Raw genomic sequence first — 24,560 nt, forward strand, 5'->3', positions numbered from 1 at the left:
TCAACCAAAGCAATAAGAATAAGGATGAAATTCTTCATTCAACACCACCAATAGTAATAAGGATGAAATTCTTCATTCAACACCACCAATAGTAATAAGGATGAAATTAAGCAATTGGGTGTGAATATTAATAAGGATGAAATTAAGCAATTGAGTGTGTATTTTTTAATTATGGATTGAGACATTATTGTATGGTGGATATATATATCCCACATTCAAAGTGGGGATGCACGGAAGGAAAGGAGGGGGTATAGAGGGGTAAGATGGGAATGTTCAAAACATACTTACCTGGGCGGGGTCAATCGATGATCAAGAAGGTCGATGGCCTAGGAAGACCACTTCCATTGCACTTGGGAGGGGGGTTTACCTAGCATCTCCCATCGAGGAGAGTGCACGTCATAATTTGTGGCAGCGGAGGCTCGCGTTCGCGCGGCCTCCACACAAAAATTACTTAAGTTAACTGCAACTACGGGAGCTTCTCTAAATCTAACAGTCTGTAATTCCAGTTAAATTAATTAGCGTCCGCAGCTCTGCTTTAAATCAAACTATTTGTAAATCCAGTTGAATAAATTACCGGAGGTCTTACTTCATGATTACATACATAGTTGAGAGACGAGCGGAGTGCTCTGCTGCTGCGAGGCGAGAGGAGAGGGATGCTACGCGATTCCGTGCTAATCTTCTTGTTACTGTTTGTTTGCAGCTGCCATTCCCTTTCACAGATTGATATTGGTGGTGCTAATCTTCTTGTTACTGTTTGTTTGCAGCTGCCATTCCCTTTCACAGATTGATATTGGTGGTGCTAATCTTCTTGTTACTGTTTGTTTGCAGCTGCCATTCCCTTTCACAGATTGATATTGGAGCTAATCTTTTTGTTACTGTTTTGTTTGTTGTTCAGATGCTATTCCTTTCGCAGATTGATATTGGTGCTAATCTTCTTGTTACTGTTTGTTTGCAGCAGACGCCATCCCTTTCACAGGTTGATATTGGTGTTCCAACATATATAATAAACCCCACACCACACACGCCATTGATAGATTGACTGTCCACAACTCCAATTTCCTAAATTACAACCTCGTCTTCAATATTACTCCATACACCTCACGCTCAACTCAACTTTATATTCCGGTTTATAGAGTCTACTTTTTCGGCTCTCACCTGAGAGAGAGAGATCCTGGTTTGGTTCATGTCCTTTTTCGGCTCTCACCTGAGAGAGAGAGAGAGAGATCCTGGTTTGGTTCATGTCCCAGCAGTAGCAGTGGAATTTATATTTGTCAAACGTTTCTTTCTTTCTTGTAGTTGGATATTCATGATGTGTTTGTTGTGTCGTATTAAGGGGACACTGTGTTTGTGCTGCTTTTCCTTTTTCAGGGGAAAGAAACAAAAAAAGAAAATGGCATATTTACTATTTCAAATCGAAATTTGAATATAAATGGTATATATTTACTATATGAAAAGAGAAATTTGAATATACAATGCTGCAATGGCCCTGAGCATTGAGGAAAAGATCTTTGTCAATATCAAAGCCTGACCCAAAAAGGAAAAAAGGGGGGAAGGCTACAAAGCCCAATTACTGCATACATAAAAAAGAATTGTCACACACGCTCGCTCTCCTAACAAAAGCTAGGATCCAGATCTTCCCTGTGGAAAAGCCAAAAGAATGAAACAGCGCAGATTTATCAGCATCTGTCCTGCAGTTGCTGGGGCTAGCCTCCTCATTGGGTGTTAATCATTTAAGCATCCGATAGTCATGTAAGCATCTGACAGTGGCCGAGAGTTGGGACTCTGCTTCTTCCTCCTGACTCTACAAACGTGTTGAAAAGAAACTTTATTGAAATTCTCTCCCCACTCCCTGGAAAGAGCTTTCCGAGATTGGGGAAAGGGTCAAATTTTGGAGATTTACTTTACTATTAAGAGCTTTCCAAGATTGGGGAAAGGGTCAAATTTTGGAGATTTACTTTACTGTTAATCTGGTCAATGGCTATCTTCGAATTTGAATGGCAGACTCCTTTTTCCTGTTGCCAGCCCTATCAGCAATCAAAGAGAGATCAGCGTTATCAACCAAGCTTATGCTTGGAGGTAAATTTTTAAATATGCACTTCTAATCTAGAATGAAGATGCAAATGATGACACGCTTAGCTTCAATGACATACAATTACAGTTCAATGTTTCAAATCACTTGTAACCAAGATCGTTAGATGTCACTCTTCAACACAGGATTACAAAAATGCCAAATGCAATTAGTGAAACACCCCCAAGATTATTCAATGAAGCAGTGCTATTAGGACCATCTTAATTGTGCTTATTAGAATTCTTCTTACTTGTAATGTGGCAATTTCAAGAGAAACTTCAAGATTTTATAAGCACAATGAGATGATTATGACAATGATAGCAATATGTTCCTATCACTTATGTATGCTTATTAGAAGCTTTCTTTCACTTATTAGATTTGTAAATTTGACTCTAAGAAAATTACAAAATAACAAGAGAACAACTAAAAGCAACAAGATGAGATTGCTAACAGTGATGTTGGCAAATGAAATGCAGCAAAAGATTTCAAATATGTAATGCAAAAAACACTTATGCAATGCAACTCAAGACTAGGACTGCAATTATGGAATGCACAATGAGATGTAACTAACAAAGAGAATGAGAGAGAGTTAGTAACCCCAACAAGACTATCCTCAAAGTAGGAGAGAAATCGATGCAATCAAATACACTTCTTAGCACAAGATGATTAATTTAGGAATAAGAGAAATGCACCAGACCTTGAAAAATATCACTGTCAATTAGATCAGCCCACTGTCAACAAGAAGTCAATCATAAATGAAGCTAGAACAATGATTAAGCCTTTATAGTTAATGTGTGATGTTCTTTATATGTTTTTTGGCTTATTATTATTATATTTTAGAGTGATTATGTCACTGTATGTCTCACTTCAGATCTGAATTTGTTATGACAGATAACCAAGGATAGTTGAGAGGATCAAACAAACCCACAAGGCCATCCTCCAACGATTGAAATGCCAAGTTGAGTGACTCCTCCAAACTTAGATATTAGACCTGTACCCACAAAGTGATAGCCTTGAACAATGATAACATACCTTAAATCTTCCACGACTAAGGAAATGCAGATAGAACATAAAAACATACGCAGAAGACAAGCCAAGGCAAGTCAAATTTTCTTATTATTATTCAATAGTTCAGCGGAGAGAGAGAGAGTATAAAAATCAAATAGACTAGCCCAATACAAAGTCAAATCATCCCTGTCAAATTCTGCAGTCAAACTTTAGCCCTGGCCCCTAACCAGAAAGTCAACGCTCGTCAAATCAACAGCAAGTCACCTCTTTTGAAGCTCGGTCAAAGGCAAATTAATTTGGCCTCCATCAAGGGTCATAGTCAACCCAAAACAGTCTCACAAATGTTGTTCAAACTCAGTCAAACAGCAGTCAGCCTTGCGGTCAAACAACCTTGTTGTCAATGCTAGTCAAACAGGCCCAAACACCTCGAATGTTGTGCCAATTAGTGTGGCCTCAAGAGAGTGAAATTCTGCTTCCAAAACACAGTCAAAATTCCGTCAAATCATCAAGGGTCTATGCTGGTCAACAGTCTGAAAAGCTCGGTTCTGTTTCAGCCCAGAAAAACAGTCCTAGCTGCATGTGTGAGAGAGAGAGAGAGATGATCCCCAAGCTGTACAAACCAATCTGTTGAAGATAGACAAGAATTGTTGAGTGAATGGTGTCTAAATGAGGAGAGAGGTCTCATCTATTTATACACTTTGATGTGGGTGAAGAGGCACATCTATTGGGCTTCTTGAACCTACATTAAGCTGAGGCCGACCTTAACAATTTGTACGTGTGACAGAATAAGTTCAAATTCACACTTCTGCTTGTCCGAATGAGATGATTTTTATATCAAACTTGGATCTCTCGAAAAGAGGAATCCAATGCAATAATCATCTCCATCATATGTGCTGTCCCAAGGTGGAATTTGGCCCTAGTTGCCAATTTTAACACTCCCTCTCCACTAGGGAGTATTCCACCTGCCAATCCATCTGTCATCATCATGCCATCCTGTCGTCATGCAACATCTCTGCTCTGCTGAACCATGAAGTAATAATGAAGATGTGATCGAGAGTGAGTCACTATTGAAGGATCTAGGGCAATTAGGTGTAGTATGATTCTTCTTGACTTGAGAACAATTTGTGAAGTCTTTTTACAATTTGTCTTGTTAGCTTAATCTTCTTCTTCTTATTATTAATGCATGTGTGTGTACTTCATCAAACTGCTACCAAAAACACAAGAACAAGAACACAAGATGTTGGCTCTCTGCCAGGGTCAAAACCTCTCTTCTCTTGAGAGGAAAACCCTTCGGTAAATTTCTCTTATTGAAGCTTCTTATTGATCAATGCCAAACCCTAGACCCTTGGGAAGATTATCCTCCAAGAACAACAGCCCTATCAGCAATCAAAGAGAGATCAGCGTTGCCCACTTATTTGTAGCCTCTCTGAATGGTTCTCTGAAACTCGCTCCAAATATGAAATCCTTGCTGCCCCAACTTCGGTGGCTCTCCGTTCACAGGGTCCATCAAAATATTCCCATGTCTAGGACTTTTGTCAATATGTGGGTATACATTTATCCTTGCAGGATTTTTTTCTTTCGCGGTGAGCAACTCTAGTTTAGTGGATGACTTGAATGAGAGGACCTTTCCGGGTTTCCACACCCCCATTGGCCTAGCTTTGGGTCATTTGTGGGGGCATTAATAAAACCATCCTTTTATCGTATCAGGGGTTTCACCTATCTCTATGTGGATATGTTGTTCAAGTAAACATGTCTTTTCCTTTTTTATCATGCACCAGAGGTTCTCAATCCCGCCTAGCTTCACTAGTTTGTATGGGGGAAAACCCCGCCTAGCTTCACTAGTTTGTATGGGGGAGTTCTGAGTTTACCACTCCCTAAACCCATGACCTAGGGGGCGGGGGGCAATTTCATCACTATGGCTATATGGCACTCTATGGTCTAGGCTCTGCGAGTTGAAAACACTTGACCTCTTCCCCCAACGGCATTGGAGGTTAAATCCTTGGTCGCCATGTCCCCTGCCGCTGTCATGTTAGAAGTGAGCTTGAGTTTAATTGTAGCATTCGAGAGGGTTTCCGTTGTTGTTACCATTCGCCGTAGAAGGCTCCTTGTGATCATAGCCTCTTGGAGCCGTTCCTCCATGCTACTATCCCTACATTCTCAAGTTCCTACATTTCTCTGTTCTTGTTCTCGGCGGGGAGGGGGAAATTGACTTATGAGTGGGGCCCAGGGACAACAAAAAACAACCCCGCAGAGGCGTGTGCTCTATTTCATGGATTGTCATCGTTGTACGCAGATAGAGTGAGGACGTTGATCGTCATTGGCGATTCAAGCATAATTATCAACCTTTTGGACCCTAAAAATGCTCCCTCTTAAAAGCAAGTTAGCATCGCTCATCGCTAGAATTCGAAAAGAGACCCTTCGTTTCCAAGAGGTTACCTTCTTCCGGGCCCCGAGGGTTCTCAATAACGTCCTTCCAGTGCCCGAGGGCTCTCAATAACCTCCTTCTAGTGCCTCGAGGGCTCTCAATAACCTCCTTCCAGGGCCCCGAGGGCTCTCAACCGACAAGCCGGCAGTCTTGCAAATGGAGGCACCACGCTGAATGAGGGGATCTTGGAAAATGTACTAAACAACAAGTTGGCATCACTCCTCTCAACGGACAAGCCAACAGTGTTGCAAATGGAGGCACCACGCCGAATGAGGGGATCTAGAAAAGAATAACAAATAGCAAGTTGGCATCAATCATCGCGAGAATTCGAAAAGAGACCCTTCGTTTCCAAGGGGCTTGCCTTCTTCTAGGCCCAGAGGTTTCTCAACCGATAGGCCAGGCCGTCGGTCTTGCAAATGGACGCTGCACGCTGAATGAGGGGACCATGAAAAATCAAAATACAAGAATTTGGGGTTTTATATTCCTATCCCATCCCCTAAATTTATTTTCAATTCACCAAACGTGATGGCATCTTTCGAGCTCGGTAGCAACCAACACATGTCAAGTCAATTACTTTTGAGAGAAATTCTCTGATGAAACTGTGTGGAGGATGTTTAATCCTGTCCAATTACTTTTCAATTCGCCAAACATGAAGGTGTTTGTTTTCGAGCTCGACACACGTCGAGTCAGTTCACATGAGCTCAGTAACTGACACACGTCGAGTCAATTCACGGGAGCTCAACAGCGAACACATGTCGAGTCAGTTCACATGAGCTCGACAATCGACACGCGTCGAGTCAATTCACATGAGCTCAGCGACAGACACACGTCGAGTGAATTCACCAAACAAGAAGGCATGTTTCGAGCTCAGCAGCCAACGCATGTCAAGTCAATTCACCGAACATGAAGGCATGTTTCGAGCTCAACGACCAACAAACGTCAAGTCGGTTCACCAAACATAGAAGGCATGTTTCGAGCTCAAGGACCAACACTTGTCGGGGCAATGCACCGAACATGAAGGCATGTTTTGGGCTCGCCGACCAACGCATGTCAAGTCAATTCACCAAACATAAGGCATGTTTCAAGCTCACCAACAAACACATGTCAAGGCAGCTGTGATGCCGGGTGAAAATGGGAAGAATGTCAAAGACCACTTTTGACAATTTTGGAAGGGGAGGGCTTAACATTTCAGGTTAAAAAACTAAAATGGAAAGTGTTGGAGCAATGATCTATATCTTTGAAATCAAAATCATCAGTATCGAACTGGGAAAGAGAAAAATGATTTGTTAGAAGTGGATAGATAATACAGAATTGGTTGGAAAGCCAAAGAAAAATGACAATACCCCCGGCAAAGGCAAAGGAAGGAGACCTAACAAACCGATCAAGATCAAGATTGGGTGTCGCCAAATGACAAGCCCAAGAAGGAGGTGTAGCTCCCACAACTGTGGCTAGAAGTAGCAGCGCTGTGTTTGTTGGCAGCAAATAATAAATTTCTATCTCAAGTAGGAATAAGGAAGGGATGCTTCCCAGGGCCAAACGGGTGTAGCGGATGCCTAGAGGAAGAGGAAGACTGGATCATTTACAAGAAACCTAGATAGGATCCTCCATGATAGCAATCACAAAAACCTGGGTCAAACAGGGAGGAAGACTCAATCTTCTACTAGTGCACTAAAGAAACCTAGATAGGATCCTCCATGGTAGCAATCTTCTACTAGTGCACTAAAGAAACCTAGATAGGATCCTCCATGGTAGCAATCTTCTACTAGTGCACTAAAGAAACCTAGATAGGATCATCCATTGTACTTGGATTCGCTCTAGATTTCGTTGTCCAATGATGATTAATTTGATCAAGGGGTTTCCACACCTCTCACATGCAGATGCTCTTCAAGTGCCATGATGGATGGACTCATTTTGCGACAAGGTGGATTGATGGCTTGAATTGCCATCATAAAGTTCCTTGATCCTCCCACATTATTCCTATATGATGCTCTCTATGCATGATTCTCGATGTGGAGTTGTTGATTTTTGTGTTTTCGCATCCCCCTGGAGGATGCTCCAAATCTGGATATCTTCTTGCACCCGTCCTTCCTGCTCCTTACCTGTTTGAGTTTCAAACTGGCTATGAGGGAAGGCGACAATGGATTCCAACCTCCAATGGTCCATGGAAGATTTTCGATTCCTTAATTGCTGACGGTTGAGTTTTGAGTCCCCTTTCAGGTTTATGCTTCCACATTCAAATAAATTTATGGACGCTTCCGTTCCTTCTTGGATGCCACAACGTCGACATAATCCTTGGCAGGTTAGACTATATTCCCTACAGCAACATAGGCTGGTTCTTCCATGCGATTCCTCATTACAAACTCAAAAGCTGCATTGCTAGGGCAACCTCTTGAAGAACCATCAAGATCGAAATCGAATTTAGAATGGAGACTTTCACAACTGGACATATAGTAATTGGATTTCTGGTTTTTACAGCGTGAAATATATGTTATATCTATTTTTTGAGCCAACGCGGTTCAAGTGAAACACGGGCTAGCTAACAGAACAGTGGAAGAGCAGAGAACAGTTTTGCAAACGTTTGGCTCAGCAATATTTCATGCATTCCAATGTCACAATTGATTTTTGTTACCTTGAAAGAAGGGGCCCAAGACCAAAGTCGCAAATTCTCATTCCTATTTGCCCATCGGGTTTGGATGATGTTGTTCAAAGTGTCATCTGCCTTTGCCCAAAACGAGTCCAACAATCCTATATCTGTGGAGAGGAGAAAATGCAGAAACAGGGTAACCATAGATTTTCCTAGTTTTAAAAGGAGCCATTGACAGCTGTTTTGAACAGTGAATGTGAGTGCGACCGAGACTCAGACCTATGGGTAAGTTGGGAGAAAAAAAGGACTTGGCCGTGCTGTGGTTTTAATTGTTATTGTTGTAACAGCAACAGCCATTGGAGGTTGCAAGTGCAAGCATTGTAAATTCCATTACCAGGATAACTAATAAAATAAAAAGGAAAACCCGTTGTGTTTATTTCTTTCTATTATTATTCCTTGAGCACATGCACATGCTTGAGTTTGTGTCCCACCCAACTTCCCAGTGAACTGAACTGAACTGTGCGTGATGCTCTGTAGGCAGGGGCAGTCTTTGTCCAATCACCCTTGCTGCACCAAATAGAGTCAGAGCACAGAGCATCTAAGTCTTTACCAATCAAAGTGAACTTCACATTCTTTTGCCCAAAATGAGTTGAGCAATCCTGTATATATATTTTTGAGCACGCACCCTGCACTCTCCCTAAGAAATCAATCCCTATTCTGCCCTCGTCGCAACATCATCTCATTGACTGTTCTGCCCTCTTCGCAACATCATCTCATTGACAATGAAAAAAAATCCCCCAACTCACTAGAAACGTACTCACCCACATTGTCACATTTCAAAATTAAATTTTCAACGTTTCCCAGACTGCTGCTCATGTTGTTAGTGACATTGGAATATGCACGACATCCCTTTTGCACAGTAGGCAAGCCATAGTTGAAATCGCTGCTGATATACATACATATATAAACCAAATTCAGATCGGAAAACGCTTCCATGCAGGGCACAACATTGAGAAAGTGCGTTAAAAGCTTAGGGAGTCGATAAAACTTATCAATGGTATATATCCACCTTCAAAGCTTTTTACTGCGTTCTTCAAAGAACAACAGTTGAAGAATTGAGTCTGTAGATCGATCATATTGGATTTAGGACGACTGAGCACTATGGAATTGATCGATCATAATGAAAAGAGAAATTTGAATATACAATGCTGCAATGGGCCTGAGCATTGAGGAAAAGATCTTTGTCAATATCAAAGCCTGACCAACAAAAGGAAAAGAGGGGGGAAGGCTATAAAGCCCAATTACTGCATACATAAAAAAGAATTGTCATGCACGCTCGCTCTCCTAACAAAAGCTTGGATCCAGATCTTCCCTGTGGAAAAGCCAAAAGAATGAAACAGCGCAGATTTATCAGCATCTGTCCTGCAGTTGCTGGGGCTAGCCTCCTCATTGGGTGTTAATCATTTAAGCATCCGATAGTCATATAAGCATCTGACAGTGGCCGAGAGTTGGGACTCTGCTTCTTCCCCCTGACTCTACAAACGTGTTGAAAAGAAACTTTATTGAAATTCTCTCTCAACTCCTTGGAAAGAGCTTTCCGAGATTGGGGAAAGGGTCAAATTTTGGAGATTTACTTTACTATTAAGAGCTTTCCAAGATTGGGGAAAGGGTCAAATTTTGGAGATTTACTCTACTCTTAATCTGGTCAATGGCTATCTTCGAATTCGAATTTGCAGACTCCTTTTTCCTTGTTGCCAGCCCTATCAGCAATCAAAGAGAGATCAGCGTTGCCCACTTATTTGTAGCCTCTCTGAAACTCGCTCCAAATATAGAAATGGTTCTTTTCATGGAGACTTGTGTTCGGATTTTGCTCCATACTAATATTTCCTCTCCTCTTTTCTTCCATGTCTCGTAATATGGCCTTGGGCAATAAAGATATTGAGGTTGAATTAGGTTTATTTTTATATTTTTATTTTTACTGTAAATTTCAAGAATATTTTAGAATCTTGTAGATAGATATAGAATGGATGGGCATGGGCAATAAAGATATTGAGGTTGAATTACACTTACTTTTATATTTTTATTTTTACTGTAAATTTCAGAAATATTTTAGAATTTTATAGATAGATATAGAATGGATTGCACCACAAAATCAAGTGAAATATCTTTAACAGACACAAGACAGGGGATAAACATTAAAAACAAGCAGTAGCAGGTCAAAGAATCGAGACTCCTGAGAAGCATGGGTAGTAGAAATGCAGAAGTGAACTTAGATAATTGCTCCTGGATTCAGATTCTTCCCTATAGAGGGAGAGCTGGTAGTGCATTACTTGTGCAAGAAAGCAACCTCTTAGTCACTCCCTGTTCAAGTAATAGCAGATGTGGACCTCTACAAATATGATCCATGGCATCTTCGAGGTAATTTTTCATTTTTCTTCTTTAAGATTTGTAGCCCAATTCCTGGAATGTGTGCTTACTGAAGAGCTTGTTCTGTTCTTTCATTGTTTACAGAGAAAAGGCAGCTTAAGAGTAATTTATTCTGGTTAGACATGGTTCTTTTCTTGGAGACATGTGTTCGGATTTTGTTCCATACCAATATTTCCTCTCCTCGCTTCTTCCATGTCTCGTAATATGGCCATGGGAAATAAAATTATTGAGGTTGAATTACATTTATTTTTGTTTTTACTGTAAATTTCAAGGATATTTTAGAATCTTATAAATAGATATAGAATGGATTGCACCACAAAATCAAATAAAATATCTTTATCAGACACACAACAGGGGATAAACGTTAAAAAAGGCAGTAGTAGGTCCAAGAATCGAGACTCCTGAGAAGCATGGGCAGTGGAAATGCAAAAGCGAACTTATATAATGTTGTGTTTAACAAAATATTTATGTTTTCTTTTGGTTAATTCTTAACCTGTTTCATAGGAAAATGATACTTATGTATCAATCCACAAATTAGAGTAGTTATTATATAGCGTCAATTATAATAAGCATGGAAATATAATTAAGGAAGCCATATAAATTATATCTTTCAAGCTGCTAAAATTAAAGAAATTTGTTATAACTTATTTAAAATAACCATAGATAATTAAATCTTGGTTGATTTTGCAAATTATTAATCTAGATTTGTGAATTATTAATAGTATCTTCAGAAATGGCCCTTATTTTATGGGATCGCAAGGCATGTATCTAAACAAATGGTCCCCTGATTTTGATCCCTCCCAGGATGTTCCCTCCGCTGTCCTGGTTTGGGTGCGACTTCCCCATTTGCCCCTCCACTGCTGGAACCAAAAAACCTTCCAAATCATTGGTAACGCTCTTGGAAAGTACATAGACCAAGCTACAAGAAAAGACCAGTACTCATGTTCCCGAATCTGTGTAGAAGTCGATCTAGAAGAGGGTTTGCCTGAAGCAATTAAGCTCACTGTGGCTGGGTGGACACACTTCCAGGAACTGGATTACGAACAGCTCCTTTTCAAATGCAGACACTGCCATGGTCACGGTCATTTTGCAAAGCACTGCAAGAAAAAGGCAGAGGAGCAGGCAGACAAAATAAACGAGGAACAATGGACAGTAGTCCAAAAAATTGCCCACCAGAAAAAGGGAAATGGCAAAGGGTACACCTCCGGAGCTCCAGGCAGTTCCAAGACCAATCAAGAAAAGGATTCAACCCCGAACGTCTCAGGAAAAACTCAGATCAACCCAGCAGGCTCGATCCAGGAAAATCAGGAACACATAGAAGTCCCTCCTCCCAACAAAGAAGGGGAAGAAGCTATACAGGTTGAGGCCTCACAAGGTAGCCCCTCCAACCCATCTTATGCTGAAGTAACAAGGAAAAAACCAGTAGATAGCTCGGGTTCCTCAGAGGATGAAGCCTTCGAGCGTCCCTCCAAAAGAGCAGGCAGGAAATCCCGCAAAGAACTAAGGGAAGAGGAGGCTGAACGACTCAAAGTTCAAGGAAGGCAGTCCACCATAGAAATGTCCATTGGAAGAAACACCAGACCAAGGCCTTCTAAGGGAGGCCCTATACCTCCCCCCCGCCCCCTCAAGTAAATTATAAAGCTCGCCTCTTGGAACTGCAGAGGATTGGGGAACACCTCTAAAAGTGAAGCAATCATGGACCTCCTGAAAATAGAACCCTCAGACATCCTCATGCTCCAAGAGACGAAGATAGAAGGGCGAGCTCTTCTAGACATCAGCAAGTCAAAATGGAAGAAAAGCGCAGGCAAAGCAGTAAGTTCAAGGGGATCTTCCGGAGGGTTGGCAACTCTTTGGACAGAAGATTTATTTTTGCTAAAAAAATCTCATGAAACCCAGCACTGGATCTTCACGGAGCTGACACATTGTGCAAGTAAGCTGTCTATCTCTCTATTTAATCTTTATGTCCCTGTCACATACTCTGAAAAATGAGAATGCTGGAACTCCCTCTCAGCATTTTTAGAACAGCATAATCCAAGTAATATTATCATAGCAGGTGATCTCAATATAGTCTTGAAATCAAAAGAGAAAAGGGGCGGCTCCAACAGCAGAGATCCTATGCTGGCCTTTGTGGAAGAACTCTCTCAGCAATGGGACCTTTTAGACTTCAATCCCGTTCGTGGCCTTTACACTTGGTCCAATAATAGATCTGGGCTGGATCATATTTCTGCTCGCCTGGATCGATTTCTGGTCCAAGGCTCCCTTATGATGAATAAAAAGATAATCAAGACCAAAATACTACCTAAGCTGACCTCTAATCACAAGCCGATCCAGATACTCCTTGAAGATGAAGAAGATCTAGGCCCTCTACCATTCCGCTTCAGTCCCTTACGGATTGAGAGAGAAGGCTTTACCGATACTGTAAAAGAAGCCTGGGCCAAATCCTTCTCAGGGTCCTCTAGTTTTGTTTGGGAGCAAAAACTTAAGGCCACAAAACAAGCTCTGAAGGAGTGGATAAGGAAACCAGTCCCTACTCCAACCAGCATAAGGAAAGAAGCAGTGTATACTTTGGAGACCCTGCAAACAGATATGGAAAGCAAAGAGATTACAGCGGATCTTTTGGAACAAGAAATAAAGGCTCAATGCTCAACCTACCGATCCTTCCGAAAAGAAGAAGAATATTGGAGAATCAAATCCAGCAGTCTGTGGCTAAAAGCAGGGGATCGGAACACCTCCTTCTTCCATAGACAATATAGAGCCCGGCTTTCCAGGAACCACATATCAGAAATAAAGACAACAGAGGGCCATGTCAACAAAGGCTTCACCCAAGTTAAAGCTGCTGCGGATAGCCACTTCAATAATCTATATAGTGAGGGAACTCAGGCCTCCGAGGAGGAAACAACAGATTCCCTCTCGAACATTCCTCATCTAATCAGATCTGAAGAAAATGCTGCCCTTACCAGCGAGGTAACAGAGGAGGAAATCATCAAAGTTATCTGGTCCATGGAATCAGATAAGGCTCCGGGGCCAGACGGATTCACGATTCATTTCTATAAAGCCTGCTGGAATATCATCAAAATAGATCTCCAAAAAATGATAAAGGGGTTCATGAGAAAAGCTAAGATCGGTGGAGGAACCAACTCCACTTACCTAGCATTAATCCCCAAAGATTCCAATCCGGAAACATTTGCTAGATTCAGACCCATATCGCTTTGTAACGCATCTTATAAAATTCTGGCCAAACTGTTAGCAAACAGGATCAAGCCTCTGCTTAAAAGGCTGATCTCCAGTCCCCAAGGTGGTTTCGTGGAAGGCAGGCATATCCTCGACAATGTCATTCAAGTCCATGAGACAATCCACTCCAGCAAAAAGTGAAAAGAGAAAGGTATGTTGATTAAATTAGATATGGCGAACGCGTTTGACAGAGTTAATCGCTCTTTCCTCATCAAGGTTCTCCTCTCCTTCGGCTTCTCTCCCCATTTTGTCCAGCTTATAAATGCCTGCATCGATAACCCATGGATCGCCCCCCTAGTCAATGGTCGCCCCTCCAATTTTTTCCAAGCCCGGAGAGGCATCAGGCAGGGATGCCCTCTCTCTCCCTTCCTGTATATCTTAATGGCCGACTCCCTCAGTAGAAAACTCACAGCTGAAAGAATTGCTGGCTCCCTCCCTGGTCTCAAACCCTCCTCAGATGTCGCTCCTCTGAATCATGCGCTCTTTGCAGATGACTCACTTCTCCTCGGAGGTGCGTCCCCCAGAATTGCCAAAGCCTTTGACTCGGTCCTAAAAAGCTACTATAGAGTTTCAGGAGCACTAGTCAATGAGAGAAAGAGTGAAATTTACAGCTGGAACACAGGTCAACAAGAGCTCATAAGCATCTCGAACCTCTTGGGATTCAGAGGACATGCTCGTTGGGATCGGATTAAATATATGGGTCTCCCTATCACAAATGGAGCCAACAAAAGGTCGCTATGGACAGATATCATATGTAAAATCAAAACAAAAATAGCAGCCTGGGGTGGCTTCTGGTTAACTAAAGGAGGCAAAGTCATTTTAATCAAGTCACTGTTGTCCGCGCTCCCAATTTATTAAGCCGCATTCTTACTGGCCCCCAGAAATGTTATGGAGCAGATATCTAAACTTTTAAGGGACTTTTTATGGCAAGGAGGGAAAGGTAACGAAAGCAAATTGCATTTAGCTAATTGGGATCTGGTCAAAAGGCCGATCGCAGAGGGTGGCTTCCAGATTCGAGATCCCTCCCTTGTTAATCTGGGGTTGGGAGGAAAGCTCCTCTTGAAAATGGCACACAAGCCCAACCATCCAATCAACACTACACTGTTGTCAAAATACGCCCACAATTCGTCCTTCAAAAACCTGCAATTTGATCCCTCTGTTAACAGCGCGCATGTCTGGAGACTCTGCTGTAAAAGCAGTATTTTCTTTAAAAATTTATGTACAGAGTGCCGGGCAATGGCAAGCGTATTAAATTGTGGCAGGACAGAATAATGGGGAGCGATCCTTTGGAGGGGAACGAGGATATCGCCGACATCAGAGATTGGTTGATACGCGCAGGCATAAACAGTTTATACGATCTTTCGGTTTGGGATCACCGGGGAGAATGGGCCGGCTGGGACTTCCATGGCGTCCTTGCTTGGTTAACGCCCCAAAAAAATCTGCTTGCCGAACTGCTGGAAGGCTCCACACCTGAAAACCGTTATACGAAAGACAACTGGGCTTGGGGACAGTCAGGCACATACACCGCAGCAGCTGGATATAAAGCTCTTCAGGACCCAAAGAACAACAGTCACTCTCCGGCCTTTTGGAAACTAGTCTGGGACAATCTAGCTCTCCCTAAAGTGAATTTCTTTTTCTGGACGCTGGTGCACAACAAACTTCTTACAGGAGACAATCTAGAGAAAAGGAACATTGCAGGGCCTCATAGGTGTGAGCTATGCAGAAGCAACCTTGAAACTGCCCAACACTTATTTCTGGATTGCAATTTCGCTAAGGAAGTATGGGGTCTCATTCTTTTGGATCTGCAGATTCCTGCTTTCCCTCAGAGCACTGTTGCTGAACTGTTCGCCTCTTGGAGCAATTTCTATCCTCATAGCATCCCCACCAAATCCTTCTGGCGTAAAGTTTGGACAGCAATTCCCAAATTTGTTTGCTGGCAGCTATGGCTGGCCCGTAATGATCAAATCTTTAATGGAAATCGACACTCCCCTCTTCAGGTCGCAGTTAAAGCTAAAGCATTCCTCTTGGAAGCTGCCCAACAACAGTTCTTCAAAGAAGATCCACTGCTCCTTCCTGAAGAAAGGAGATGGCTTTGCCCCCTTGAACCTTCTCCTCGTAAGTTCCTCCTCACTCCTCAAACAACAAATCCTGAATGGCGAATAAGAGATCCCGAGGACTTTTTCATAAACTGGTGGAGATCCAAAAATCTCACCACAATCTTCTTTGACGGGGCCTCCAAAGGAAACCCCGGGAACGCTGGTGCTGGAGGGGTCATTTACTCTTCGGATGGGAATTCAAGAGACTGCTTCTACTGGGGTTTAGGCCAGAAAACCAACAATCAGGCAGAGATTTTTGGTCTCCTCAAAGCTTGTCTTATAGCAAGAGAAAAGGGGGTTAAAGACCTCCAAGTCTTTGGAGACTCAGAGTTTCTAATAAAAAAATTAAACACAGAGGATCTCTTCAGCAATGCTAGTCTCAATAAAATTTTGGGCAGATTGAAAAGAGTTCTTCAAGAATTCACCTCCCACAAGTTCTACCACATTCTTAGAAATCTAGATGGCGAAGCGGACCAGATGGCGAACAAAGGATGCTCCCGCATTGCATTTGTTGTATATGATCTCATAATCATGCTGATGCATCTTAGCAACCAATTTGTGTTTCTCCATATCATCCAGAAAATACTTCAAACTATGACGATGATGTCGATTTGGAAGCACCTCCAAATAATATATGGGTGTCAAGTCTCGACTACACGAAAGATGGACATCGTCTCTTTTCTCATAGGTGGAGTTGCCCAAGTTTCCGCCAAGTGCATCAACATAGCTCCCACACCCCTACGTGATGCATCACATTCCAAGACAAAAGTCTTAGTGTAATCGGGCAATACTAAAGTGGGTGCATTGCACAAGGCTTCCTTTAACGCCGAAAAGGCCCACTTGACAACATTGTTCCATACAAAAGGCACTTGTTTTTAAAGCTGAAAAGGCCTACTCGACAACATCGTTCCATACAAAAGGCACTTGTTTTTAAAGCTGAAAAGGCCTACTCGACAATATCGTTCCAAAGTTACCGACAATATCTTACACGCCGCTGCAACAATTATTGCGTACATGGACGCATATCCGCAATGGTAAGAACAAGGAGCGAGCAAGGTTTGAACCTTAATGAAGGCCATGTTACCTCCCCACTTTCACTAACGGATATCAACAACGATGATAATAACAGGGACGAAATTAACAAATTGAGAGTGCACCACGTTACCTACCCACTTTCACTAACGGAGATGAACAACAACAAGAATAATGTAAGGATGAAATTAACAAATTGAGCGTGAATATCAACAACAACAAGAATAATGTAAGGATGAAATTAACGAATTGTGAGTGAATATCATGGACACCAACAAGAATGATATGAGGATGGAATTAGCAAATTGGGCGTGAATATGATCAAAAAATTGGGGAATCTTGTAATTTGTTTGCTTCGATAGTTTAATAAATTAGTCGCTTGAATTTTTTAAAGCAATGCAACCCAAATATCGGGCTTATGTTTGTCATTGAAAAACAAGAAATGTATATTGGCAGCATCCAAAGCCATCCTTTTATCTACCCTCAACTTTATGGTGATGGATGATATCCATTCTACATATTGTATTATTCTTTTGATCCACGTCGGTAATTCTGGAGTATCTTCTATTTTTTCCACCATCCCCACATTGGGTGCTAGTCATGCTGATATAGATTTCACTAGTCATTTCGGGGTTGATGACACTTATATCTAGGATGGGTATTGCTCTGCTTCAGTGTAGCGACCCACTTCGATGCTTCAATTTGGTTCCATTAGCGGATATCAACCACCGATTAGTTCAATGGGGAGTGATATTGAACCTTTGAAATTAAACCCGACACTTGATTTGGAGCCTCTCGCCATCCACTCAAAAGTGTCACCATCAGACGGGGTGACTGTTAGCCCCCACTCTCAACTAAATGTTACTATTAGAAAGAAGGGATGGATGAAGCATAAAGTGGATGGTATTGGGGGGTTTCTCCTACAGGTGTCTCTTTAAATTTTTGGAGGGGTAGGATCCTACCTTCCCATATTCTCACGTGAATTCACCTACTCAGGCTCTTAGAGATCTCATGTCCGTCAATAAACTTACGATATGAAAATCTTGTCTTTGAATATTCGGGGTCTGGGAAGCTCCTTTAAATGAAAGTCCCTAGGATATTTTATTAAATTCCATCATCCTTCTGTCATTCTTTTGCAGGAGACCGTGATTCCTGGTGATAAGGCCTGGCTTTTACTCTTAAAAAATTGTCATGGGTGTAGTGTTTATGCTACAGATGCTTCGGGGAAATCGGGGGGTTTGGTTGTGTTATGGGATCATTGGGTTGTTAACTTCTTGGCCTATAAATATTTTGCAGGTATTTTACTACATGGGTTTGCCAGGGATGCTAAGCTCTGGTTTCATATATTGAATATATATGCTCCATATGCTCTTAGGAAGAGTTTATGGGAGCGGATGGATTGTTGTGGCTTGATGAGGATGGGTTCACCCATTATGATGGGAGACCTTAATCTCACTGTGGTTTCTAATGAGAATTAGGGTAGGAAATGTAAGTTGGATATTATGGGAGACCATTGTTGTAATCATCCGGTTGATATTTAATCGGCACCTCTTAGACCAACTTGTTGGAATGGTCGGACTAGTATGGAGGGGATTGCAAAACGCTTGGACCGATTTCTGATTCATGAAAACCTGGTTGAAAGGATTAGACGCTTCGTTCTTGGGTGGTTCCATCGAGTATGTTTGACCACAACCCTATCTTTCTCCATTGGCGCGGGGATTGTGACTGGAATGGATTCCCATTTAAATTTAACCATTCTTGTCTTGGCAATAAGGATTTCGCGGGATTGGTGAGGGCCACATGGGATGATCAAGATTGCATTATGGGGTCTTCTCAGATGGAGGTTGTACGTCGGAAATTAAAAAATTTAAAGCTGGTGGTGCACAGATGGGAGAAGAAAAAAGAAGAGAAGAAACATTTAGGAATTGATTGATATTGATGCAAAATTATTGGCGTTGTCTGATCCTACTCTGCCTGGATATTTCTCGGTTTCACATAAATCTTTGGCTTTGGACCTGGAAGGATGAAAGAGGGAAATTCTTAAGTATCAGGAGGAGGAGTGGAGGCTCAAAATCTGTGCCATTTGGATCACTGGGGTTGAAAAAAACACCAATTTTTTCACAATTTTGCTACAAATATGAGGCGGGAAAACACTACATGGGAAGTAAAGGATGCATCTGGTAATTGTATATCCTCACTCATGGATCTACATTTGGAGGTTTTCTGGTACTTTGGTAATCTATACTAGGCCAGGGATATGGTGGATATTGAAAAACAACTAGAAGTCATTCAGTCATATCCGGTTATGTTTTATGAGGAGGAAAATGAGAATATGGGGAGGTCAATCTCCATGGAAGAATTGGAGTCTACTTTAAAATCAATGGCAAGGGATAAAAGCTCCGGCCTTTGACGGGTGGTTGGTGGAAATATTCTTACATTTTGTTGATATTATGGGGCCAGATTTACTTCTCTTAGCTGAGGAGTTGAGAACAAATTGCTTCATATATGGTGCGTTAAACTCTACATTCATCATGTTGATTGCAAATGTCTTGGTCCCGATTTCTTGCAAGGACTATCGGCCCATAGCCTTGTGCAACACTGTGTATAAAATGATCTATAAGATTATTGCTAACTGGTTGAAAGTTACCCTGTTAAAACATATTGCATTGGAACAATTCATGTTTCTTAAAAATAGTCAGATCTAGGATGCCATGGCCATTACCCAACAAAGTTTACATTAGATCAAAACGAATAAAAATGATGCTTTATTATTGAAACTAGACTTTCACAAGGCACATGATTGTGTTGATTTGGAGCTTCTGCGCTCTTTGCGCCATAAGATTGCCATCTCTAGTTTGGTGATTGAGTGGATTATGGTGTGTATAACTACTGCAAATTTTGTTGTCTTAACCAATGGGGTGCCTTCATGCGTTTTTAAGGCATCTCGGGGCTTACTCTCTCCACTGTTATTTTTACTTGTCATTGAAGGCATGGGCAAAATGATTTCGGCGGCACAATCCCGTGGGTCGTTCTCAGATTTGGGAATTACTAGGAACATTTTTATTACCCATCTCATTTTTGTGGATGATGTCCTCATATTTAGGAAGACTTTTGTTATAGAATGGCATGTATTGCAAAAGATTATTGGTGATGCCACATGTATATAGATGAGAAAAGCTAAATCTCAGTTGATTTCTTCCTCTCAAAGGGATGCCAATGTTTTGGAGACAACGAGATTATTTGATGTTGAGAAGGTTTCATTGGAGGAAGGGTTTAAGTATCTTGGTTTCTCCCTTACACCTAATAATTATGGCATTAAAGATTGGGGTTGGCTAACTAGAAAATTTGAGCATAGGTTGTTATCATGGTCACACTAGTGGCTTACAATTGGTGGAGGGTTGATTATGGTGCAAGCAGTTTTGCAGAGTATTGCAGTATATTGGTTGCATCTATATATGATGCCCAAATACATCATCAGGAGGATTAAATCCATTATATCTAAGTTCATTTGGGCTCGTACTAAAGATGGTTACAAAATTCAACTTGTTAGACTGGAGGATATCACCTCAAGTACGGAGGACGAGGTTGGGGAATCATGGATATTGGAAAATCCAGTTGGGTTTTATTAATGAAGAGTCTCTAGTGTTCTTTAAATCTTGTTGGTATTTGGCAACGCATCATTAAGGATAAGTATCTGAAAAATCAGTCTTTGGTAACCTGGATTAAGGATGGGGCTCATGTCCCAGGTGCTATCTCATATATTTGGCGGAGCAAGATGAAAATTAAACATTGGCTCTTGGGGAACTTAAAATGGAAGATTGGGCCCGGTTCTGGGGTGGATATCAGTCTAGATCCCATCTGTGGTTTTTTCGGTGATCATACATTACCTTTCCCACTCATTCAACATCTTTACAATCTGGGGATTTATTACATTAACTAATTGCAGGTCCCAACCAACCATTTTATATTGCATCCTATGTGGCCTAGTTCATGGGACCTTGGCTTGTTTATTACACTGGCTATGGCTTGGGACATATATGTGTACAATCTTAATAGGACTGCGATATTTTTAAGTGATTGTGAGGATATTTATTCGTGGGATGGAAATACATTACCAAGACAAGAATCAGTTGAGGAAGCATATTTGCACATCACATCGACGTCTCCATTTTCAATATCTAAAAGATGGTTCAAAAAGATATGGAGCTCGAACATTCCATTAAACCTCAAATGATTTCGCTGGTTAGCCTGGCATAACAAGCTTTTCACTTGGGACAATCTTTTTCGGAGTGGATTCTGTGATCTTGCCAAATGCACCTTGCACAAATCGGACCTAGAAGATTGGCACATCTTTTTTTTAAATGTCCATTCATGGTGCCTATCTGGTTTGGTGCGATGCATATGTTAAACGTTTTCGCTAACTGGAACTCCTTTACATTAGAATTATGCTTGTAGGAATAGATGTCCGAATGTAAAGAATATAGTTCCATGCCTCTATTTATCATCTAGGGTATTTGGAGATGTAGAAATTCATCAGTTTTTTAAGGTAAGGTTCAAAATATCAATAGTATCTGCTAGAAAAAAATTTCTTATTTCAGATAATCTGGGCCTGTTCTTGACAAGGCCTCTTAAGGACATATATAACTCAATAATATCAGTGGTTGTTGTCTGGTTGGGTTTTTTGGCGGTGCTGCCAAGAATATAATATGTGGTTGTGGCACGCACATCATTATCAGTGCGGCTATACATTATCATTTTTGTTGGCATGGGGGTGAAGTTTCCAACACGCATGCATAGATTATTGCATTATGGGGTGATTTGAATTGGATCGTTATATTAATTTTCATCCATCTCGATGCATTTTGGAGTGGAAAAGGTGGAGGAATCAGCTCAGGGGACTGTTTTTACCGGCATGACCCAATTTGGCGAAACGAAGTCCAAAACCTTATGGGAGCATTTTGAGGCATCAAATGGCATTTTTTGGGGGTATATTTTTTCCGCATGAGCGGAGCACTTTTTCATGCTATTTTACACACAAAGATCTTTCCAACGGTGCAAGAATCGCGTCAATCGGAGTTCGCATGCAAAAGTTATGCCACTCAGAAGTTGACCTTCATGTTTTCACACCTATAGTTCGAGAGGATGTCGTGTCAGCGCCCATTCTTCATGGAAAGGGGGCTAGCCACGTGTTTGTGATGTAAAAGAATCTAAAAGAGTCTATTTTGTAACTCTAGTTGAGAGTTTATGTAGTCAAACTTAACCACTAGTAGGCTATTGGGCTATGTTATAACTGGGCCACTAGGAGGAAGAGGCATTTCATTCTTTCGAGAGCATTTTGTTCCATAGTTGAGCAAAGATAGCCAGGAGAGATAGGAGGTAAAGCACACAGAGAGGACTTGTGCACTATAGCGGCCCACAGGCCACAGACATCACTTCTTTGTATCTGCAACCATATTTCCAGACAGAGAAAGAGAGAAAAGCAGCGTTACCTTCCAGCTGGGTTTTCTCCCGAAAAGGTTTCCCAGAGAGCACATCTTTTGTATTATGTGTGTGTGAGCTTATTTTCTCATTCTTTACTTTTCTGCTTGATTTTCTTTTACATGCATGCACTAATTACAATTAATTTTACAGATCTAGAAATAAAATAAAACTATAATATTGTACAATCTCAGATTTTTAATATAATATTATCATATCTGTTGTGACGAACTGTCCTTTACAGATCATTGGGATTATTATCTTGTGCTAAGTGGCTATCTAAAGAGACTTTGGAGGTAATTGGAGATTCTAAGGTTACTATTGAGTGGGTAGCAAAGCAATCTTCTTTCAATCATCCATTAATGACAAGCTGGTTACAAAGAATTCAGAGGATGGAGGGGGGGTGAACTTCTCTCATATACACAGGGAGAAAAATAGAATTGTGGATGCACAGTTTAACGAGGGACATTCCCAATTGCTCGAGGAGATCTTATACTCGGCCTGCACGGAAAACACATTTCAGGGTTCGGGAAAGATCTACTTCACATAAGCTAATATTTTTCATGATGTGGATATTTTTGTTTTTCTTTAGAGTTTGTTTTTTATGGATTTGTATTGTTATGTTGTACGAGTGACAAAAGATGAGCAAATGTGTTTGTTTAAACATAGCTAGTTTAGATCTGTGAGTGGGATATATTTTTGTGGATTAGGATGCATACTGGAAATGATGGAATTTTGACACATGCTACATGTAAACAACCTCAAATTAATATAAAGTTGTTAGTTTTTTCTTTGTTGAAAAAAAACATCCAAAGGAGTCTTAATTGGTCATGTCGGGTGCAATGATCGTTTAGAATATAACATGGCTAACATGAAGAACACACCAACAAACCATAACAGAATTTGAATATCATCGAGGACAAAACATACTATAGGAAGTTCATAAGGTTGTAGAAATTCCCACTGGAGATCAACAGATTATGCAATATACTAAAACAAAATACAAGATCTACTTCTACAACAAACTTGCGGAAGCTTAATCGATTTTGAGCAAGATCAAATAGAACACATATAACTGAGAATGAGAAAGCAATCACACATGAACACAAAAGAATACTTTGGGTAAAGCCTCAGCTAAGAACCCCGATCTCTGTATTATCATAGAAGTGGAAATATGTTCAGATTACACAAAGCATCAGCTCACAAACTATCATGTTCTCAGTACAATCCAACAATACAACTCACAAACTGAATAGACACAACATATGTCTTCCCTCAGCCCTTCAGGCCTCCTATTTCCTTGCCCAGTTTTCCTTTGGGTCCAATGCCGCCACCTGTGTGAATTGGCCTCATCACACACTCATCAAACTCAAAAGTAACTCCGCAACCTCCAAGGAATGAATTCCTTCTGCATGCAAGAGATATCCTCAATGGAATATTCCTGCAACTGATAGTACACTGTCCCATCACCTGATCTCAACTGGGTCTCTGACTGAACTGACATGCATGAGTTATTTATGAGAGAATATTCAGTTATCTAAAGTGCATTAGTTACATGCATGCATGCATTAACTAACTGAACTCACAATTAGTTCAACAAACTATTTGAACTAATCTAACTGGACTTAACTCAATGAACTGAGCTAACTAATTACAACTCAAGGTACAACTCATCCTAATCTCCTTTAATCAAGAGATAACTTCCTCAATCAATGGAGAAACTGTTGCATGTCTTCACATAGATTTCATGTTTGATTTTCTACAACTAATTAACTCAAGATGAATTAATTAATTATTTTACAAACAGCTGCTAAGATCAAATTCGAATTTTAATTCTCAATTTTAGTTTAGGGACTAACTAAAATTGGAATGTATCCCGAAATGCTATTTATAGCAGGGCTAATTTTATCACTTCTATTTTTAGCATTTCTTGTTGCTATTTTCAACAAAGGTATCATTATGACATCACTTTATTTATGGATGAACTTCCCCATCAAAATGTTGAGATTTCATTCTCAAACTATTCCCAAGAATCTCTTGATTTGTTGAAGAAAAAATTAGTCGGGGCTCTTACTCTAAGAATCCATGATTGATACAAGCCATTTAGTGCGCAAGTTGCTGCCACAAATAATGTTGTTTGTGCCATCCTACCTCAAATCGAGGGGGGAAATATTGACATCCACATCGTTATGCCAATAAAAAATGAATAAG

At 40.9% G+C, this 24,560-nt stretch overlaps 1 non-coding gene across 1 annotated transcript; it reads left to right on the forward strand.

Annotated features, from left to right (window-relative positions):
* Nucleotides 1–280: 280 nt before the first annotated feature.
* LOC149222581 (U1 spliceosomal RNA) lies at nucleotides 281–440 on the forward strand. The gene has a single exon (XR_016249725.1). It is a non-coding gene; the product is annotated as a U1 spliceosomal RNA (small nuclear RNA).
* Nucleotides 441–24,560: the final 24,120 nt, after the last annotated feature.

This window comes from Pinus tabuliformis, chromosome Q, assembly GCF_031772625.1.
Source record: "Pinus tabuliformis cultivar Carrire ecotype Pingquan chromosome Q, CPIR1, whole genome shotgun sequence".
Lineage (NCBI taxonomy): Eukaryota > Viridiplantae > Streptophyta > Pinopsida > Pinales > Pinaceae > Pinus > Pinus tabuliformis.